Source organism: Aythya marila (assembly GCF_965140915.1).
Source record: "Aythya marila genome assembly, chromosome: 9".
In the NCBI taxonomy this organism is placed as follows: domain Eukaryota; kingdom Metazoa; phylum Chordata; class Aves; order Anseriformes; family Anatidae; genus Aythya; species Aythya marila.
Genome location: NC_139050.1, coordinates 19,339,115 through 19,362,706, shown reverse-complemented (window position 1 = coordinate 19,362,706; position 23,592 = coordinate 19,339,115).

Genomic DNA, 23,592 nt, shown 5'->3' with positions numbered 1-23,592 from the left:
TCTTTCAGGCCACCTCCAGTCTTAAGCAGTGAGTGCTAAGACAGAGCTGTTCTCCTCTTCAGCAGCACTTCTGCAGGGCTAAGGGCAGCAAGTGAAAGAAGAGGGGACCAGCGATGCCTTGAACCAGTGCTCCAGAGATGGAGCTGCACGCCTGGATGTTCAGATGGTCTCTTTTAAGGTGTTCTGGCATAAAGATAGCCTTTAAAATTATAGTGTTTTCTTGCATAAGTATAGCCCATAAATGCATATGCTTGTACTTGTGGGTGGAATGTCCTTCTCGAACAAATTTGGGGACTGACTTTTGGCTCTGCAGGTCAGGCTTGCAGAAGAGGTTTGCAGCTCATCATGATGCAGCTGAAAAAATGCTCCTTTTGCAGGGTGCTTTCTGGAAAAAGGGGTAATAAAACGTTCCAAGTTTAATGCAGCCCTGGTTTGGGCCAAGTTTTGGTTTTAGTGTGCTATAACATCCAAAGTCCAACCCCTCTCCTGCTGCCACCAGCTGTGCCCCCGGGGCTGGTTGCTGCCGAGGGGCTCACCAGGCAGCAGCCCTTGCATACACATTCTTTGGCAGTGAATAATTGAAGTCCAGGCTTTTCCAGCCCACCCTGCCAACCAAGGCTGTTCTGTGCTTTTGGGACAGGCAGCAGCACTCTCCAGCACAGTTTATCTTTGAGTTTTAAATTACTGTGCAAGTTGGCAGGACCCACGTTTAGCTGGGGTCTGTGGAACCAGCCTCAGCAAAACACACGTGAACTTCAGAGCTCTACAAAATGTTGTATTGAATCCTGTTTTCTCTTTGCTATTTTATCCCATGAGATGATCTTCCCTATAGATTTTCTTATCTTTTTCTCTGTATTTCCTTCAGTGGTACTAAGTTCTCAGCATTCCCCAGCCCAGACCTGATTTGCAGGAATGCCAGCTTCCATAGAAAAACTCTGCCTTGCTCTGGCATAGGAAAAACCCTTCACATTCCAGCCAGACCCAATACTGTTAACAGAGGAATGCTAAAATATTGAAGTACATGAATCTCAATCAACCTGAAGTAAAAAATGAAGTCCCTGCAGGAGCAGTACACTTTCCTCCTCAAAAAGCAGCTGATTAGCAAGGTTAATTGGGTACCTGCCAGCAGCAGTCAGCACGTCCAAGCCAATTTGCCTGTGCCTTGTAAGGGATGAGTGCCGACAACAGCATCCTCACTATCCTTGGGTGTCTAAGCACATAGCAGCAGGTACAGGCTCCAGGTCTGCTAGGCTGGATGGTGAATTTGTGAGATCTGGTGCTGAGGTCAGGCAATTCAGCTCACAGCTGACCTGCCCAAGCCACACCAGTGCCACCCAAGCACCATGCCTTGCATCCCCCTCTGCCCATACCAAGCCTCAATGGACCACTTGAGTTTGAAATTTAAAGTAATTTCTTACTTTCATTCTTTTTTTGTTGTTGTTGTAAACAAATAATTCCTGCCACCCTAGAAAGGCAAAACAATAGATGGCAGGAAAGGATTGCCTGAAAACACATTCTTAAAATATCCTTAGAATCATAGAATCAGATACATCTAGGTTGGAAAAGACCTTCCAGATCAAGTCCAACCATCAACCTGAGCTTCCAAGTCCCATCACTAAGCCATGTCCCTTAGTGCCACCCTATGTGCTGTGTGATGATCTGATCCATAACCTTCCCTGACACTGAGGTCAGACTATCCTTATAAATAATAGAAGTGCAAGTTGGGTGACTCCCAACACAGATACAGCATTAGATTGGGCTAGAGCTGCTATTCAGGATGCAAGCCAGGCTCTACCCTTCACTAAATAAGTTGTCACAAGACTGGGATAAAATGGGGCACCCAGAAAGAGAAGCTGAGACAGAGGTGAGCTTCTCTTAGCTACTCCTAGCCAACACCACCACCTGTATTGGCATTTGCTGCTGAGGCAGGGCCTCCATGCTGTTGTGTGAGCTGGGAGCCGTGCCCACAAGTCAGGGTTGCTCCCAGGGCGGTGAGACACGGCTACCTTGCTGCTGCCATGCCCTCAGTGCTGCAGATGGGCTGCCTCATTGCTCAGCTCCAAGGGCCCTGTGTGGGAGAAGCTCCTGGCCTTGAATCTGTACACCTCAGCCAACTTATCAAAAGTGTACAAGATGTTTAGGTCATTAAGCAGCAATAGAGAATAATGGAAAAAACAAGCCTGCACGTCACCACTATTAACTGCAGTGCGCTGAGTAGCATCAAGTTTCTGAACAGAATGCTGCATAGCAAAGCCAATGGAAGCGTGAAGAGTGGAGAGACTAAGGTCACCAGGAAGGGGAGAACAGAGCTGGCCTGTTGTTCAAAGCCAGCAAGCATACAGGGTCTCTGCTGCAGCCTCTGCTCACTTACCAGCCATTTGGGGCAAATTTAGTGCGGGGGAATTCAAAGCCTAAACAGCACCCAGGGCCCCAGTGCCCTGTGAGGGGGTATCCCAGGGCAGCCCCTTGTTCTCAACCAGACACAGCCGCAGTCCTTTGTGAGTACAGGCTGCCAAGCTCATCCTATGAAAAAGCAGAGGTGACTTGGGAGGAATGACCCAGATCATTTGCATCTGCAAAATTTAGCCTGCAGCAGTGCACGCACTTGCTGCACATATTCAGCAAAGCTTGACCTCTCCCTCCTGCAGCCCCAAAGCACCACAAGGCCTCCCAGCCATCACAGCACTGGTCACAGTGGGGCAGCAGCTCCAGGGAGGGTGGCAGCAGCTGTATCTTGTACATCTTGTACAGAGCCCAGTGCACAGGAGCTGACTGGCCACTGAAACAAAGCAGGCAAAGTCTTTACATCTCCTGCCTGGGTGAGAGGTTTTGCGTTGTGCTTGGGGCTGCGCAATCAGCGTCAGCTAGCACTAGTGCTGACTGAGAAAATAAGCCTCTTTTCCTACACGAAACTGCAGAAAAAATTTCTTCTCAGAAGAAGTCTTAAAAAATTCATACCTTGTTTTTTTCATACCCTTTTCATAAACTGAAAGCACAAGCAGGTTTGGACAATGGCTCAAAGGTAAACTGACTTAGTACGCAAAATGAAAACAGAATCAAAATATGGTTATTTCCTGTAAAGTTTTAATTAAATAGAAAAAACATCTGGCAGGGAAAAAAAAATAAAGATGGTCTCAAATGAGGTATCTCTTCTGCCCAGGATGCTGCAAGGCTTTGTCATAGCCAAGTTAGCTTCAAAATTGTTGTATGCTGGGAAAGGAATAAGGGTGACATTGCTAAGGCCTTGAAGTAGATGGCTGAGAGCTCTAGGGGCCTAACCATGGCCTTGGCACCTCAGGCCCTACACCCATCACTGCCCTTATCCTCCCATTGCCCCCCATGCCATGGGCCCCGAGGTCCCTGAGCTGCTGCACGAAGGCAGCAGCACAGCACTGAAGGGTTAACACGAACATTTGGATGTTTATTTTAAGAAGAGCGTAAAGCCCTGACAGGCCATAATTACAGTGTTGATAAGCAGAGAAAGAATATTTGATGTTTCAAATATCACATGACTAATTGGTGCTGGAACAGCTGTGCGTGTAATTTGGGTGATGTGTGTGGCGTGCAGAGGCGGGGAGGAGCAGGCCTTCCTGCAGCACGGCCACATGGGGTGGCTTTGCCCATGCTACATCATCAAGCTGAATCGATAGGAGAATAAAGCAATAAATGCCCACTTCTATTCTTTGGCCATCTCCTAGAATGGACTTCTAACCATAGTATTATGGTACTCCACACACAGACGTTGATATTTTTCAGAAATTGGGAATGACAAAATTTGGAGAGGCCTCAGGGTTGTGGAGGGTAAGGTGGAAGGCAGGTTTCTCCTGTTGCAAAACCCACCTTGGTTTCCTCATCAGCACACTGAATTTTATTTTTTCACAGCTAAAAATAGTAGATAGAGGGTGATGGCCCTAGCCCTGCTTCTTCTGGTGCCCTAGGAGAAAAGAGCTCCAGAAACAGCCACCACCAAGCCTAGAGGGAAGGGGACAAACCCCATGTCATTGCCTGACTTCATGGGTCCTTCACAGTGGATTGCTTTAAGTCAAGAGGGACTTCATCACTGGTTCCTTCTGAATCTTTCTGCACTAGGGGTGTCTCTCCACCCCCATCCAGCTGGAACGATAAATGCATGAAGAGTTCAAGCTATTTTTATTTTAGAAAGGAATGAATATTTCATTGTTGTGATTCTCTTTTCCTCTTCCTTCTCCCACTGACATTGTCTCTCCAGATTTCCTCCTTGGGAAAGGGCTCTCCACACAGCTTGCAGAAGTGATAGGAAATACATAAGCTTCTCTATCATACGTTGCTTAAAGACTTTTTTTTCACTCTGTAGTCCATGGGGGATTGTGAACTATTTTTAAACCAGAGCTTGGTGCGATAAGAGCTTTTAATTACTAGATAAAATGTGTGCATCAAGGTATGGAGTTTGATTTTTTTTAAGCTTCTTTAAGGAAAAGTGCACTGGGCTATGACTGCTCATACCAAAAGTTCCTGACACTCACTGGTGGGAGCTATTTTCTTCACAAAAAGGGGAGAGAATGCCAGAGGACAATCTGAAGGGCTAAGCACCTGGCCGAGGCCTGGCTGGGATGGGGCCAGTAACTTCCCCTAGGAAGCTGACCACAGCCCAACATCCACTGCAGCATGTTTGCTGATGCCTCAGCCTCCCAGTACTGACCAGAGGGCCCAGTTCACAACTGGATTTTGGAAACAGCTCCCAGACCTCCTCCAAAGGCAAACCTGACTCTTCTCAGACCTGCATACCAATGGAGTGAGTGAGGCATACACAGCACCATGACCTCCAGCAGACACTTTCTCCAGGTTGACCTGGTCACCCACTGGCACCTCTATACGCCTACATCTCAGATGTCATTCTGACAAAAGATACATCCCTCACACATTTAGGGCTGTCAGTCCACCCATACAGCTCTAGAAGTGCCATATTCTGCTCATAACAGTTGGACACAGCCAGATCCACCTCAAAAAAGACAGCTTACTGAAAGGTTGTAACCCATCCACAACTTCCTTCACTGTGAGCAGATCTGAATTGCTAAGGAGCAGCTGTGCAACACCCAGCCACCTGCCAGGTTTTACCATCCTCATCCCAAGCCTTCAGTAATTGCTGACAGAGTTAAATTGGTTGTCTATAGACTAGAACTATAACAACTGGTGAAGAAATTTATAGCTTTCCCTTGAAGCACTGTCAGAAGACCTGTTCCACCAGCAACCCGCTCTCTAATAGCAATCATAGCATAGCAGCATTAAAATCATTAAGTAAAGCATATTTAGGTCTCTGAACTCACAGAGGCTTGCCATAGCATGGTACCTACCTGAGAAGCACTTCTAGGAAGTAGGAAGCAAACAACATGCTGCAACCTAGACTAAAACCTTCTAAAGAAAGCATAGCTGTAACTCCAGCACTTTTAAAGCATGAGACACTGGGTGCATTAATAGGCACTAATTATCCTTATCAGCCCCATCTGAGACCCTCACCCCATGCACCCCAACCATTGGCCCAGAAGCTGCATGGGTTCTGGCCTTGCACTTGTGCTTATTTGCTTCTGGCCCTGGCTGGTGGTTGAGGATTTTTGGCCTTGCCACAGACCTTCTGCTAGGGCCTGGTGTTATCCCCATGGCTAAAGTATTGTTTCTCACCCAGGGGACTGCCATCTTCAAGCTCATCCCCGTCCCACCCTGGAGGTAGTGTTGGGGTTATGGTTTTACCTCTTCCTTTTTGCAGAGCTCAGTGCTTTACTCTAATTGTGTTTTGGCTGGAGGCTACAGAAGAAGGAAATGATTATGGGTTTTACTATCTCTTAGAATTCAGCACAAGAATCCCAGAGCAGCTGTGGCTGAGATGAAGAAGTATTTATATTGCTCTTTTTCTATCACAGGTGTTTCTCTTCTACTGTAATAAAGATTCACTCGCATTACACTAATATATGTGTACATTGATTAAGTCTACTGACACCTGGTCCCAAAACCAATAGGAAAAACAACTTGCACATCATTCTCTATTCAGATATTTATAAAGCCTCTGTATTTGATGGATGATATCATTTTTGTATCTATGTCATATGCAGCAGTGGTTCTTACTCCACAAATAACATTGCATCATATTTTCACCAGTAACTCTCTAGGAGGTAAGCGTGGAGGTCTTTACATAGAACCTAGCAGACAAAAAAAAATAAAAAAATAAAAAAGATGCCATTTCCTGTAATCTTTTTCTTCCCCTTTTGGCAATGGGATACATAATGCTATACCCACTACATAATTTCTTTGCATATAAAGCCAATAATTATTTTAGGAATCATTCTGGAGTTAATCCACTATGACCGAAGGTGAGATAATTTAGGACTTCATTTAAAATCCACTAATATTGATTTCTGACTGCTTCTCCTCCCACAAGGCTACAAATCAGGAATGCTGTCAGGCTCTGGAAGCACAACCCCGTGCCAGCTCCTCTCCCAGCCCTCAGTGCCACCGTGGGCCAGGCAGCATCCCTGAGCCTTTCATCTGCACTGTGGTCCCCTCTGCAGGCCTGGGGGACAATCGACCAAGTGGCTGCTAGTCTGGCCATTTGTCCTGATCCATAGATATGGATTATATCAATTTTACTCATGTTAAAGGACTGCCAGAACTCCCTGGGGCTGAGGCTGTTCGATCAGTTTGTTTTTCCTCCTTCCTCACTTGCAAAGTGATGTTGCTGCTCAAGGTTTTGAGGGCACATGCATCTCAGCTCCTCGCTCTGGAGGTGACAGCCACCACTGAGGCACTCTGGTGCCACCGAGGTTCTGGCTGTGCCTGGACGTTGCTGGGATACCCCAATCTTCCCCTGGTGTTACCTCCTGGGAGGGAAATCTGACTAATGCAAGAAGGGAGCACATCCTTTGGTGAGAGGCTCATAGAAATGAGCATCAAAGTACCTCTGGGGTGCTGAGCTCCCAGTGCCACATCTGGGGGGTATCCCTGAGCACTAAGAGGCCCTTCCCAGACCTGTTCATGGAAGCCAGGTGCTGGCTTATGTGAGTAGTCAGCAGAGGCTGTGGGCCCAAGAAGTATAGCAGGGCTTTATTCTGAACCCTAAATAAGCATCCTTACTAAACAAACCCTTCTCAAACCATAAACCCACTGCGATGGGGCAGGGCTCAAGGCCAGGGTTAGACTGGATTAGCAGCAGGGCTGCTCCTCCCAGGCTTTGATTTAAGTCACCAAAGTTTGTTCAAGTTATAAAAACCAAGCTCAGGATGGCGTAGGAAAAAAACTAGGCTGGAGACACAAAACAAGCATCTTGAAAGCAGAATGAATTTTAACTGCAGCTGATGATCCAACTTTCAAGCAGACAAATTATTTTGTGAAAAGACTGGTACAGCCAAGCTCCTTTTCAATTACAGAAAGCTAACTCAATCAGCTCCTATTCTTTTTAAATAGATCTGGTGGGTTTAAATGAATGTGCATAATATGTGGTCCATTTATTTCCAAGAATATTGCAGTGAAAGTTGCTTTATGGTTTCACTGAAAAAAAAAAAAAAAATCCTGAGTGAAGAAAAAAAGAATCAATAGAAAGTATCCACCTTCCTTTAAAAAAAAAAAAAAAAAGGCTTTTTTTACTTAAAACTCAATCACTTCACAGTGGCATTGTTAGTGAACTTGATTAAGACACTTCCAGTGTTTGTATAGGGGCTTTCTTCAATCACCTTTGCAGAAATTTCTATTCCTCAAGCCACGGGGTTATCTGCAGACTAGAAGGGATTTCTGGAGTGAATCACAAAGCTGAAGCTCATCTTTGCAAAGCAAGGGTGATGGCTTTTTTCCTGGTGGTTGGGGTAGGAGAATGAACGTCCTTGTTGCCTGTATTGCAGCACCATGGGGCACCAGCTCCCCAGGATGTTCTCCCCCAGTATGGCCAATATATATTTGTATGGTTGAATTGGGAAGACTGGCCAGCCCAGTCCAGCCTGTGACCTTGCTGAGCACACTGTAACACCTCAATTTTGAGGTATTCACTGAGGTTTGAGGGTTTTGTGGGTCCAGCAAATCTAGCTGTTGAAGTGTTGGTGTGACTCCTGATGCAAGGAATGCAGTGGGGTCCTTAGAGCAGAACAGTCAGGCTGGAATAATCCACTTGGTCTCTCTTGATTAAGTGTTTTGCTTTAATCAGGCAAATGAAAGAGGCCCCGATGGTTTCTGCAGCATCTTTCATAATAACACCGGGCAACACGTTTGTTTTCAGGATCTAAGAACGAGCCACCAGCACTTTGGGATGCGGGGTCCTGACCAGCAGAAAGCCAAAGGCTCGGCCAGCGCTCAGCCCTCTCAAGGACTGCCGGGCTCAGCCACGGCTAGCGGTGTGCGCCTCACCAGTTCTCAGCATTAGAGCATTAGCAGCTGGTTCTGCTTGCTTTCGGAAACAAGATAGGATGTGAAATGCACGTTTCTGGCATTTGTATGAAGCCGTTCGCTCTCCTGTATGTATCAGCTTGCATAGCAGGGCTCCTTGCGGAGGTGCAGAGCAGTTGTAAAGCGAGGTGATGCTTTTTTCTGCGGGTAGTAGCTGTTTTTCTGAGACAAGGGAAGAAACAGTGAGAGCGCCAAACAGTCTTTGCTTGCAGTGAGCCTGGCATTATCTTTGAGCCATGCCTGGCTGTACAGACTGATTGGGAAACGTCATGCAAGAGCAAAAGCACCTGTTCATTCCCTCTGTCCTGTTCCAAATGATGATAGGTGAGCCAGATGGGTGCAAGAACAGCAGTGTTTTTGCAGCAGACCGACTCTTCTCACAATGCTTTCAATTGTTCAGAGAAAGTCACAAGTAACTTCAGGTCAAATGTTTGAAGGGAAATATTTTGTTTTAGTTCTGAAATTTCCTTTAAAACAAACAAACCAACCCAAAAAAAAAAAAAAAAAAAAAAAAAAAAAAGACACTAAGTACTCAGTATTAAAAAAAAAAATTAATGGTTTGATACAGCATTTTTCATTCACTTTTGTCAGTGTTAGGGATGAGGTCAAAAGAGAAGCACAAAGATGTAAACAATTTTCCGAGGTGATCTGCACACCTGACAGCAAAGCTGGATATATAACTCAGACCACTCAAGTCTCTGTCTCTATGTAAGTCAGTTGTCCACAATATACAGCATGTAGCTCTAATTAAATACTGCTCCCCAGCTATTTTTGAATGAAGATGTAATTGTTCTTTTCAGTAACAAGCACCTCATATATCTGGTAGATAAAACTATCACTGGGGTTGGGTGATGGTAGGTATCTCAGATTAATTATCAGCTAACTTGGAGATTAATACAGGAAAATGTCTACACTAGCCTTAAAAATGTGTGACTACTTTACATTAATTGACGGTCAATTAAATTTGAGCTAAAAAGTGCCCAGAGTGGACACACTCAGAGGAAAAGAACTGACTCTGCTGTATGCTGTATATGCTAATTTAAAATCACTGCAATAGTAATTTCAAAGCTAGTTTTTTTCCAACATGATGGAGGATTAATCTTCATTCACATTCCAAGGGGGATAGATACATTGCTATTAAACATAGCCATTTTTCCATTTTCTAAGCTTTAAAAGTAAGTTATGGCTTTTTTTTTTCTTTTTTCTTCTTTTTCCTTTTTTCTGTCAGAATATGTATCACAATTTTGTTTAAGTGACTGCTCCTTAAAATTCTCCTTTGGAGACTTCCTGCTGTAACCACACTGCAAGGGAGGAATCCCCCCTCCCTCCCTGCTGTGTCCCACTCCTTACCTGCAGGAGGCCAGGAATCCCCCAGGTTTCAGGAGGAAACTCCTTTCTCTCCAGTGCTGCTGCCGCTGCTCCCAAGGATGAAGCACCTAGAGCCCATTTTCTCATTTTGCTCAGAAAATTGAAAGTCTCAGTGGATAAAAAGTGTGAAATAGGAATTAACTGCCAAAGAGAGAGAACTGCATATATTTTATTGCAAGAACTTTCCTTGGGACATTAAGGGTATTTGCTTCACTGTGAATTGTTATTATGTACAACACGTGGATTCCTTTCAGACCCTTTTCTTCATTCTTTACCTCAAAAAAGAGAAGAGTTAACAATTCTCGGGGAATTAGGGATTCACTTTGTGGTGTCTGAAATAAATGTAAATTGAAATCGGTGCTTCAGGTGCTGAGGTGAGGTTCTGAAGTTTTCTATGATGTGAAGCAAAGAAAGAGCTGAAAAAGCATGAAGATACTCATCAAAACGCTCCATTTTAGCTGCGTGGATTTTTCTATTTTCAAAAAGCAGTCGAGGTGAGACTATCATAGCAGTTAGGAAAATGAGGTTTTGTTGAGCAGGCACATCTAGATAAATGGCACCCTGCTGCGAGATGTGAATGAATCAGGAATACAGCAGAGGGGGAGATGGGGCGCCCCGTGGTGCCAGCAAGGGGGGGCCCTGCTCCCCATCCCTGCCCCATGCACCCCATCTCCTGTAGCATCATGGCAAGAGTTTGCTCCAACAGACTGGCAAGATGTGTAGGTGAAGTGGTGCTTGGTGCCATGCTAATACCTCATGGCAGCTAATGTTCTCCGTCCTGCAGGCAAAATCCTGGTTCCATGTTTGCCCCTGCATCCAAACAGGTAAAAAATACACATTCAAAGGTCACTTCTCCAAGTGGACAGTTGCTATCCTTGTCAGGAAGGTCTTGCTGCCAACTCAGAGAAAGGAAAGGGAAGGAAGAGGCAAAATACATAGCTCTGGGGTTTAAGCAGTAGTCGCCCTAGCTCCAGCACTAACCTCCCCTGGGACCCAGGGCAAAGCACACATTTCTGTGCACCTTGGTACCTCATTGTACCGGGTTGTTGTCAAACTGAATAGTCTAAAAAATGGCAAGAGTTTAAATAGTACCAAAGTTAAAATAGGCTTTGGGGTCAGAGAAAAACACGTGGCAGCCTGAGCTTTCACAGATGAAAACAGATGTCTTCAGAAGGTAATCTCAAACTAGAGAAGGACGTTACAAGAAAAGCCTGAGAGCCCCGGTATAAAGCAATTTTCTGTTCTAAGGCATAGGCGGTTCATAACAGTCCCAGGTGCTTCGGTTTAGATCATTTAGTCTATTTTGCTAGCAAATATCACTGTGTGCTGATAAGCTAAATTTCAGCAAACCTTGGTACAGTCAGCAGGGAGCAAGGTTTGTTCTGCTCTTTAACTTTATCAAAGCACATTCTTTCTTGCCTTTTTTTTTTTTTTTTTTTAACTTTTGACTGAAGTACCGCAAATTCCTCTGATCACAATCTGAACAAACAGTCTCACAGCAAACACACCCTGCAGTCCCAGCACCTGAACCACTCTACCAGTGTCCCACTCCCCAGGTACTTGGGGGGAGTCGTGATGACCCATCCGTCACGGCACAGGGCCAGATCCCCTGCACCTCTTCGGTATCTACATCAATTCCTTGATGGACTGCACTTCAGAGTGCAGCACCGCAGGGTAAACCTGGCACTGGGAAAGCTGGGAACCAGCTTTCCAGGCTGCAGCATCTGAGCCAGTTATCATTCACCCCCATGTGCTGTAATTGGCCTTAGAAACCTGCACGTCTTAATTCCTGGGCCCCAGCCCAGCGCTTGGTGGAAGTCTGCTGTGTGCCAAGGTCACTGCAGCCCTCAGTGATCCAGCTCAGAGGAAAAAGGAGGAAAGGCTCCCTTTTCTGTCGTTAAAATTGCATCTCTGACACTCTCAAGTCATTCATTTGAAGGGAAGAGGGCAATTAAACTGCCCTCCCATGGGCACTGCAGCCACATCTCCCCACCCCACTGCTGGACCCACCATTCTGGGAGAGCCTCCTTCTCCTCCTCCTCCTCCCCCTCCTCCCCCTCCTCCTCCATTTCCTCTTTTTCCTCTACCAGCATCTCAGAGAGCCTGTGATTGTCACTGGATCCCTCCTAGCCTCTGTGGACACATCTCACCTCAGAGACTTCAAAGGAAGAACAGAGCTGGAGCGTGGCCATGCTGCACCTTGGTGACAGTAATGTTAGGAGAATGGCAGTAATTTGAATGCTAATTAAAGAAGATAGTTATGGACTTTAACAGGAGATGGACCGGGCTCTTACACACCTACTAAATAATGAGAAAGTAGCGAGGATGCTGTCAGTGCTGGGGAAATAATCACAGGACTGATGTGCTGGGAAAATGCAGCTTCATATTGGTAAAGCCGATGTCCTGGAGAGCAGCGAGGACCTCGCTGGAGGAGATGGAACTTGATGTTCTGCCCCAGCAGACTAGCTCCTTCCTTTCTGTATAATTTACTCCTGTTATAATAGCACTTGCAAGCCCCAATAAACAACAAATACGGGTTGTTAGGAGGCCTCTTACCACTGCGTTACACAGGTGACTGGCACTTTTAAGATGCTGATATAAAAAATGACATTCTCCTGCAGCTCATAGCACCCAAAGCTCTTTAGCTCAGAGCCTGCAGGTGTCTTTTAGTGTGAGCGAGTGCTAGCCCTCCTCTGGCAGCACTGCCCCAGCACCCAGCAAAAGCAAAGACAGCTTTCATGAAGTGAAAGCAGAGGGCCCCATCCCTCACATCCCTCCCATCAGTCTGGGGACCGGGACATGGCACGGCAGGGACAGGGTGGAGGGGACACAAAAGAAGATCACAGCCCAGGGGAACTGGAACTCAAAGCAGGGCAAGGGACTACTGTTAGATGCAGGAAGAAAATAAAATGGGGTGAGAGAAAACAGTGTGAATAGGTATTTGAATATGTATTTGAAAATGTATTCATTTATTCAGAGAAACCATGCACAGAGACAGAGACATGGTTCTGGGACAGCTCAACCCGAGCAGCAGCCAGCCCCACAGGCTCGGCAAGGCTCCCACCTGATGAGAGGAGCGAGGTGATGAGAGGTGGAAGAGTGGTGTTTCTCCCTGCGAAACTAGCCAGATGATTTTGTCACCTGGGGATGGAGGAAGCTGCTGATGAGGATGCCATGTGCGGAGCAGCTACCTCTGCTCTGCAGCTCGCGGGTCCTGGCATGGCTTCACCTCGGCCCCACTGCTCTGGGTGGGTTCAGCCCCAGGAAAATGCAGGGGGGTTGCAATGCGTGTTTCTGATGGTGGGGGAAGTTTGTTCAGGGCTTTCACAGTATGTGAGCTGTGATTTCAAGGAACCGTAGAGGGATTGTTATGTTACAGTGATATTTGGAACTAAGTATTAGGTTTACAAACATGCTTCCCCAAAATTTAATGCCATAGGATTTCTCTTGACTCTCATTTTTACTTCTCACATTTCATATTTGATCTGTTGCTCCCCTTCTTAATAGCAGAGCAGAAGGAGTGAAGGGAAGGGGATGTGCCAAGTCCACTCTCTCTAGGTCCTCAAAATGTAGTAAGAGCTCAGAAATCCCTACAATGGGCCATCAGCTTTCAGCTGCCAACCCACGTCCTTTGCCAAGCATTACCACCCCAACAAAAACTTCTCCATCTGTATTGCCGTGGAGCACATTGATTCATTGCAATGTTTCCTGGGAACATTTGTATCTGTGCACATGACTCCGTGAACATTGACCAGATAGCATGGAAAACCTCCAAGCCACCTCCTTGGCTGAATGAGATTTTCAGCCCAATCACCAAGACTTCCTTCAATTTTCATTGCTCATGCTGACATTTTAATGATACTGGCTTTGGCTTATTAACAGAGCATAGTGAAACCAGCTTGTCTTTCCCCTCTTTTTTTTTTTTTTTCCTCTCTTCCATCAAGGAGCATTTATTACTGCCTGTGGAAGACGCACACCCCTCTGTCACGAGAGGGGCGCTGAAGCAGGGCGAGACGGCTGCTGCCGCTGTGTCTCCAGTGGAGCTGGGCAAGGGCAGCAACCAGAGTGTAATCATTCAATAAAGAGAGAAAATGAGGGCCCGAAGAAAAAGGCTTAGATTAAATAATTCTTCGATGTCCCTTATGTCTTCATCTATTTCTCAAAAGGCATTAAGCACAAAGCAGAAAGTGGTATTACTTTTTGTGTTAATAGCAGAGATGAATCATCTAATGCCATTCAACAGTTGGAACTAATATCAAGGTTCAGGTTTCACAGCTGGCTGCAAAAAAAAAAAAAAAAAAAGGCAGGAAAAAAATCACACATCACAATTTGTTCACTTTTTGGGAAAGATCCATGGCCAGGCCCAAGGTCTGTGACTTCCTCTGGTCTCTAACGAGTAGTTTGAAAGGGAAGCTCTCCCTCTGAAGCCTTCAGACTTAATTCTTGATCTCCTGACTGCTAAACAACCAGCTGATAGAGCCTTTTCAGGATATGTAAAGAGGGCAGTGTGGGCATGCTGCTGTGTAGCCAACTTCCAAAAAAAAAAAAAAGATAAAACCCTTTGAAAGGTGATGATAAGGCTCTTCTCAGCACTTAGGGCACCTCATCTGGACAGCAGCAACCTTGCAGCACGGCTGGGAAAGTGGCAGGCTGAGGCTGCACGCACCAGAATAGCACAAGCCAGGGCCCCTTCCCACAGCCTGCTGGGTCTGGAGATGTGGTCCCCATGCACCTCTTTGAGCTCTGGAGGAAGCCCAAGGTGAAAAGTGGCTCTGGGGTGAGGCATGAATGAGCCACTGATAACATCAAATCTCCTTTACAAAAATCTGAGATTTCGGAGATGTTCACGCAGGAGTGTAGGTGGATCAAAGACTGACATGGCCACTCCTCACAAATCAGTCTTCTCTAATGTCCCCAGAGGCTGCCGGGCCCTGACCTCCAGCCCTTGCACCAGCGATGTGTGAACAACCACGGGCAGCAGCTCCAGACTGGTGGCACCAGTTTGTCCCAGTACATTAGACTGTAAAGTACAGCCAAGCAGGTCTTGCATGTGAGGTTTGGTTGTTCCTGTTGCACAGGTGGCAACCTAGGATCAAACTGCTACAACCACCTGGGTTTGATGCACTGAAATCAGTCAGTGGTTTTCAGAAAAAGCCTGGATGCAATCCTGCCAGTCGAGGACATTATGACTAATCGCGAGAGGGGAGACAGAGGGAACAGCATGCATTAGGGGTATGAGTGGTACAGTCTCCAGGGCAAGAAGAATTAATTGTTTGCATCCTAATTCTTCACAAGGTGTGGAAGTCAATGGGAAGGAAGGATGCCTATGCCTCGCAGAATGAAGGTGCGTAAAGCCAGGGTCACCTTTCACAGCAAAAGCTCATAGAAACTAGATGACAGCCCATCCGTGCTGAGTTTCTCCACATCAGAGGTTTGACTTGAAGCAGAATAATTCCAGCATCTGTAATTAGCACTTCCATTAAATTCTCGTTGCTCTCATATTAATTTCAGGAGTTTGGAACTGTCAGAAATGTTATTAGGGATGCTATCCTTGTCAGGAGCTGCAAATAAAAGTTGAGTTCCTGATTAAAAGTTTAGGGCAGCCCTCATTATTTTCTGCATTAGAAGAGTTGTCTTTTTGGGTTAGCCTGTTAGTCAGTAGTTTCATTACAGAGGGTCTCTAATTGTTTCTGCCTCAAAGCTATTTAAAAAGAAAGACAGCTTGCTTTTCACGTGTTCCTCACCAAAGCCAAATACAAAAAATTTCCCATTTGTTTTCAGAGCCAGAAAGGCACAGGGACACTGGGAAGGCACTGGAAGGAGTCATTGCTGAATTTTCCAAATTACCTACCGTCTGGACTAACGACAGCAGGGGGAGGTGGAAGTCTCACACAGATATTTACCCTTCCTCGACATCAGTGGCTACATCACCATCCCTCTTGGTTGTCACCTTGCTTTGCTGGCAGCACCTTGTAGGCTCCCTCTTCCCACCCACGGGGAATGGAGATTAACTGTCCCTCCCACTAAGAACCTTATACACATTTCCATGTGAACCAATATAACTGTTCTGGCTTTAAAAATATAACCAGGTTCCTAATTCCGGATCTAGACACACCTCAGCACAGCCCCAGCCATGGGGGACCAGACGAGGTGGGGATGTTAGTTCTGAACAAGGAATGGACATAGTGCAGCAAACCAAACGTAGGGTATTTCTTCTGTAGAAACCCAACACCTTGCACTATGAGGCTATATTGTCTTGATGAAGTCAGTAGGCATTGGAAAACGGTTATAGACTTAGACAGGGATGCAGGCTGGTGCTACTGCTGCCAGAACGCGGTTGCTCTGTGGGTTTGTGGGTGCTTGCCAAAGCAGCTGAAGGGTTTTCAGCTAAGTATTTAACAGAAAATAAAGGTTCAGATGGACCTCATCTAATGAGGTCCTCACATCATTTTCACTGGAAATGAAAGCTTTGAAAATTAAAAAGTCACAAATGCCTTATTTTGGATTACAAGAATGATTTCACACAAGAAGGATGTTTTGTTTAGGAATTCATGCTTTTGTTTTTAAATACAAATTGAAAACAACTTTCAATAAAAATATACATAGCTTTGAATAACATTTTACTAAATCTGATTTTTTCCATATTTTTCCATATGTGCAGTGTGGCAATTCACAGCATTTTTTTTTTCCAGTTTGAGCAGTAAACAAATAAATCATCTACAAAGCCAGCAAGTTGCTGAATCCTTTTTATTCTGTTTCTTTTTAGTCCGATGATGAACATCTCTGAAGACTGAGTTTTGTATTCCCTTGGTTACTTTTTAATTACATTGCAATAAAATTGCAAGGAATCTAATTTTGCCAGACAAAGCCCGGGGACTCAGCGGAAGGTGATGGGGTCTAGCTATTTTATACACTAATTACACTAGCTTGGGCCCCTGGAATGCTGTGCTATTTTTATTCATTCATGAAAAAAAAAAAAAAAAAAAAAAAAGGCAAAAAAAAAAAAGCCCTTTCGCCTAGATCTGAGTGACTGCTATTTCATTCTCAAAAACAGTCAATGCTCTCTTCATTTCTCAAAAAGCAGCTGCCCTCTTCTGTTTCTAGCAGATATTGCTTCCAGTCAAAACCCTAATGGGCGTGCTGCTGAAATCAAAATAAAATACCATCACCTCGCTTGCCAAAACAACAAACCAGTATCAATAAAGCTCTGGCACCTTTCTAAAAACCTCTGAAAATGGGGCAATATTAAATAAGAACTTGAAATATGAGTTTAAGGAGGTAATTGTCTGGAGTTTTTAAAACTACGTCTGCAGTGCTATCAGGAGGTGTGATCACAGCATGTGAAGGCCTGCCTGGGCTGAACCTCAGACGGCTCAGGCAGGAGTACGTCTGCCAGGACAGACTGACAGCGATGTGTGGACATGGGGACGGACATCTTGTACACACAGCACCAGGGACAACTGCATTGTGACAGCTCCAGGCACCCCGGAGAACCACCACGAGGGATGGCCACCTCCATGGCCACCCCTCCAGCTGCAGCCTAGACCCCTGCGTCCTCAGCCTGGCTGGAGAGCAATGGGACTTCTGCAGCCAGAAGGCTCAAACACATAAAAAGTAGTTTTCTAAAGGGCTACAAGACTCAATAATTTTACTCCAATCACCTTGATTTTGGTCACCAAGTAGGAAACCTTGGCCTGTGGGTCTGAGGCTGGTTACTTATCGCAGCCCACAGGAAAAGTGCTGGGCCAGCAGGCAGGTGGGAAACAGAGCCTGGGGAGGTGATACGAGTTGTTCTGGAATTGTGAATTACTGTGACCTGTTTCCTCAAATCTGGTCACAGTTCTGTGCTATTTTTGACTTTCCAGTTACTATAGCCATTCCTCTAGGGAGCAAGGATTAAGTGCTGGTTTGAGCACTTCAGGAAGGCGACTTGTGATCTCTCAGCGTGGCTGCTCCTTCACCTCCTCCTCCTCCTGAAACGTGTCAGGAAAACGTCTGAGCTGCCCAGTGAAAACCTTTAGAAGGAGGATCAAGTGCATGATTGCATTTCAATGAATACGCAGCACAGCCAGATTTCTCTCTCACATATTACACCTTGTCCATTATTTATAATCTTATGAAATATCAATGAATCCAGTCACCTCACATCTCTTTTCCCAGAAGAACAGGCAAGATTCCCTCGAAACGGAGAAATGTCACGGCTTCCCCAAGGTCACAATAACAACAAAGTGGTGATTAGAATTGGTTAAAACCGAGCAAACAGCCGCTCCCAGTCCTCTGCTCCACCCAATCGGTGACTGACTCTCACAGCGTTTATTAACAGCACGGATGGAGCAATGAGGATCGATGCTGTGGGAAGGAGGTCTGATGGCCGTGTTGTGTTAGCAATTTCAATTCACAGACAAGTCACAACTTTTTTCAATAGCAAAATCCATTATACGTACAGATTTGGTATGCATTTTCCATCTCTGTTACAGAAAGCACATAGTGAACTAATAAAAATCTGCCTTTACAAAACTTTTGATGAGAGAAGAGAAGCTGGGCTAGGAATGGAGATGGAGATGAAGGGTTGTACTTGCAAATATGACTTTTAGCTTGGTGCTTAAACATGTTCTGAGGGTTTTTGAGGGCTGGGGCTCAGCTACATAGCTAAGCACCAGCCAGGACCGACAACAGCCTTCGGAAATATTGCCAGACCTTATCGACAGCTGAGCTTGAAGGTGGAGCCAGTGGGTGTAACTAATGGTCTTCACTGAAGGTGGCCGTACAGAAGAATAAAATCCTTTCTGAAATGACAGTTATCCCCAAACCAAAGAGCAGGATGATGCCACAGCATTGACCAGAGGCACACACAAGTCTGCAATGTTTGCCTGCAGTCTCAGAAATAGATTTTCATTCTTTGAGGATGTAAAAGGAAAGCTATTTGGAAAAAGCCTCAAAGCACACAGACGAAACAGATGAAGAACTAACACAAGTTTAGCCCTTCAGAGGTTTAATTTCAGTAAGGTGACAGTTTGCTTTGGTCAGACAGCAGCTCCATGAAAGCAGAACACTGCAGCCATGAGTTCTCTGGCGTGCTGTAGGTGGCACCAGCTATACTAGGTTAAAAGCAGCACTTCCAACAAAGATAAATCATTTCTAATAAACAGAAATTGGAAAAGCCTCCAGCATCTAAACAATATTAAAGCTTGAATCCTTCTGGGAAAGACATGTGGTATTTGTCTGGCAAAATTGCTGCCAGCCATCCAACACTATAATTGTAGAACATTAAGTTTTATCCCAAATGCCAAACATAAGCGATGCTCCTGTGTGATGTGATACAGCTTCATTTCCTTCTGGAAGAAATCTAGATCATCTTCAGGAGGGTCAGATGAGCACAGGGTGACCCCAGCCAGTCTCCAGGAAGACATTCAGATATTTATAATTTGACTGTGGCACTGCAGCACTGAGATGATGGGTTTCTATATGGAACATGCCTGAGACTGGCAAGCAGCGTTACACCCTTGCAGATGCAGGGGAGCGTAGTCTAATTTTCATGTAGGCAGCTCAGGCAACCCCAGGATCGTGCAGGGAATTGTCCTGGATAGCTCTAGCCAGGTTCAAAGGCTACAACTGCACCCACTGCTTTTGTGCAACCACATGCTAACAACTCTCCTTGGAGGGTTAAATTTTGTAAAATAACTCACTTCAGTTTTTAAGCCTTGTTTTCAAAGGACTTGCAGTCAGATTTATAAAAATGCTACAGTAATTTAAAATATCCGCTGAGATTTATGAATCACCCAAGCAGATCAAGGAGCCAAATGCCTTTAAACCATTGTCCATGACCTCCGCCACCACTCCTGTGTCTAAGGGCTGGAATGATCACCATAGAGAGCTTCAGATTTTCTGGCTGTTTCTGTTCCTTTTTCTTCCACTGAATATTACTTATTCCTCTGGGATGTGTACCTTATATTCTCTTTTATGTATTACATCCTATGATCCAGGCTCAAGATATATCTTTGGGTCCTAATATTTTGGTGACACGTACTCTGATTTGGAACACCTGTGCTGCACTCAACATGGGAATATTCTGTTGTATGCCAATGACAATAAATATAGGCTGGCATTTTGTAACTTCAAAGCTTTCATGAACCATTTCAGAGAGCTTGGCTGCTCATCCGTTTACCATGCAGTTTGTTAAATGGGCAGCCTGACAGTCACGGGAATACAGCTTCACTTTCTCGCAACAGCTTAGGATACCATTTCTTAAATCAAGACAATGCCTTTGAAGCTAGTGAGAGGAGAAAGCAATGCTGGCTTTCTTACCGTAATCAGAAATGCAAGTTAAAAGTGTGCATGCACGCTACTTGTCAAGACTGTTGCCATATAATTAGCATATATCTGTACCCAAATTAAGAACAACTCCCTTGGAAGCTTATTATTTTCTAATATATACCCAGCACGTATATCCATATAGCTGCATTCTGATCCATCCCTGAATTTCTTAGCAGCTGTGAGAAGCTGTGTGAAGATCCACGTTAATCTAGATTAACATTGTGTCTTCAGAAACCTGTCTCATGTAGCAGATGCTAAGCAATGCACGGAAGGACTCTGGGCTGATATAACTGTCTCTACACTGGGACACCTGTAGAGAGGAGAGATGCCACTCCAAGCACCCACATCCAGCCTGAACTTCCATGCCTCTCTTCTTACTATGTCTACCTGCAACCTCCAGTGCTTCCTCCAAAGCCTCAGGTATGTGGCTGTACCTTACCTTCCAACAGTTGTTGTCATGTCTTCTGTGCAAGCACTTGCTGACCTTGGGCTACCACACAGCCCACCCTGAGGATTTGGGCTCAGCCCAGCCCTGCTGCATTTTTCCCTGGGGACAGACAGCAAAGAGGAAGGCTCAGTCTGTTCAGCCATGCATAACCATCCCCGAGCCCACTGCAGCCTCCTTGTTGTACCGCACTGCAGTGTGTCAGCCTCAAGGGAAGGCTCAAACTAATGGTTAGCCGTATAGCTTGAATTTCATCAGACATTATTTCAAGAGTATCATCGCAAATATGGCAGCTGAACATCCAGCATGTGTCTTCGGACTGTGGAATTGGCAAAAGACAGACTGGTGCTACTCACTGCTGCCTCCCATTTCTACCTCCTTGGTTCTGTGTGCTGCTGCATTCATCCTGGGGCCACCCCAACCTTGAAACAGCCGTCTTGTTTTTATTTACATTCTCTTGTTGCCACTTTTCTTTGTACTTTTTGATAACATTCATTAGAAGTTATTTGTTTTTTGCTTAATAAGAATCTGTGCTTTGCACAAGTAATCAAACTTTAAATCAAAGTCTTTAAGCAAACATTATAAAAGCTGTCCTATTAATTACATTTCTGTGATTGCGTGACAACATAAACCAAAGACAGACTAGTTAAAAAAAAAAAACAAACAAAAAAAAAAACTCAAAGACACAGTCAGAGGGGTCACCAGAGAAGACATGAGAAGCACCCAACTCTCATGCCTGGGCACCTTGGTGCCAGCTACCAGACAGACCAGCAAGAGGTACAGCAGCCCACGATCCCACCTGCCATACACAACTGCAATATCCTGGAAGTGAATTGTATTGTTCCTGTCTAAATCTGGACCTCCTAATCCAAATATACTCTGAGTATCGCTGACTATTATATCAGCAGCAGGTGCTCACCAGCTTTTACAAACAGAAGGCACTTGTCTGAGCCTACCCTGTACTCAGTAGTTTGGCTGGTTCCCAAATCATCCCAACACGCTGGTGCTGAGTTACTGCAGACAGCAAGGGATGTAGCTGCAATAGGTAGCTACTGGAAAGCGATCTCTAATGGATAGCAGGTAATAAATAAAGAAGGAAGAGGCCTGAGAGGGTCTGTTTCACTTGTGCACACATACATATGCATGCACGTACGTGGCAGGTCAAAGCAGAGAAGGGAGAATCCCACTGCTGCTGAGACTCAGCCAGCCCTGCCTTGCACTGCAGCTTCCAGGCTTTGCCCAATTACTCCCCATCTACACAGGTTCACATAGAGCAAAAAGGAGCCATTGTCAGAAACGACCTCTGAGCTCCCAAACTCTCTAGTTAGCTGCTATCAAAGAGTTTTGTCATCATGTTATTGTTTTTGCAAGTCCCTTAAGCCTGAAATATTCTTTACAGCCTCCTCAAAATATCAGGTGTTAGCCCATATGTCTTCATCTCTCCTGGTAATGGGAATTCTGCCATTTGACTTGCACAGGTGTTTCATACCTACAGTTCATCTGTACCCAGGGTAATAGCCAGACTAACGCAGTGTTTTTCATGCTATTGGTCTCATTGCATTTAGCAAAGTACATGGTCTGCTTTCTTCAGGTAAATGCTGCATTCATGCCTAAAATTCCACAGACACATTAAATGCAGCATATGTAGCTTATTGTGCATCTCCTTACAACCCCACACTTTGTTCTTTCATTCACAGCATCTCCTTGTTAAAAAAAAAAAAGGGGCCTTGGTACTGAAAAACAAGGCTTAGATTAATACTTTTTAACATCTTTATACGTACGACAAACGCCTGCCAAAGGCAGTCTCTAGTCTCAGCTAATATACTGTGGATAATCTTCCTATCTCTCTTTAGGCTCGTGTAATTCCACCGACTTTAAATAGATCTGCTCTTGTTTCGTACAGGTAGAGAGGTGAAACAAGCCCAGTGGAATAAGGCCAATTGAAAGAGTGTCATTTAGTGAGGGATTAGACCAACTGAATTCTAGGTGTTATCTGTTACAACAGCTCTTTACCATTCCAAAAGACAAGCAGCATTCGATCCAAATGCCTTAGGAGAACTAGCAGTAGGAACAGAAAGAATTTATGTAAGGTGGACATAAATAAACACAGAAGAGCATCCAGAACCTGCTCTTCGCAAACATGCCCACCCTACAATCCTAGAAGCTGTCAGATTTTTTTTCACCACTCTGTTAAGATTTAATGGCAGAAGCAGTATGGCGAGTTCTCTCTGCCAAGCTTCATTATTTTTAAACCATATGCTAACGTCCATTTTCTAATGCACTGTAAAGCCATGATTAAATATATATATATATATATCAAACAGTTCTTAATCAAACTGTTTTAAAAATCCAGTCATTTTCATCAGCCTGCAAACAGGGAGGCTGAATGGAGAAGTGGCAGGGTCAGTACCCCGTCATTTAAAGGCCTCAGGTTCGATCCTCCTTTTCAGCCACAAACTTTCTGGATGGATCACTTATTTTATCCAAAGTTCCCTTCCTCAGCTGTAAAATGTTGCAAGACAACTAAAACGGATTCCTTAGATACGAGGGTAACTGGAGAAGCAGAAGGAGGGTTATTTATGGTTTTAAATTATACGATCAGTCTTAGGTTTTCATTTTTTTATTATTTTATTTGCTGCATAATTTAACAGATGCCAGTGATTCTGAATTAGCTTGCCCAGGTGTCTCTGCACGTCACTTGGCTTGACTATACCAAATCGCCATGGAATTTCTACAGGATGTAATTACCATATGTAAGCATTAAAAAATATCTTGTGATTTAAGGCAGCACTTTAACATCCCATAATGGGGATATGTAAAGGCTTGTTATTCTCTGATTCCTAAAATGACTGAAAGCAACAGAGTAGAGTCCACTTGAACATAAAACAATGAAGGACCAGGGTCAGATTTAACATAAAGCTCTACTTCTAAGTTTTTTATGATCCTATTTACTATAAATGAGAACACATAAAAGCTCCTGCATTTGACTGTTATCACAGAAGTAGCCTAAGTGCTCGCAGGCAGCTCCCAGCCCACAGAATACTGAATCAAGATAATTTCACCAT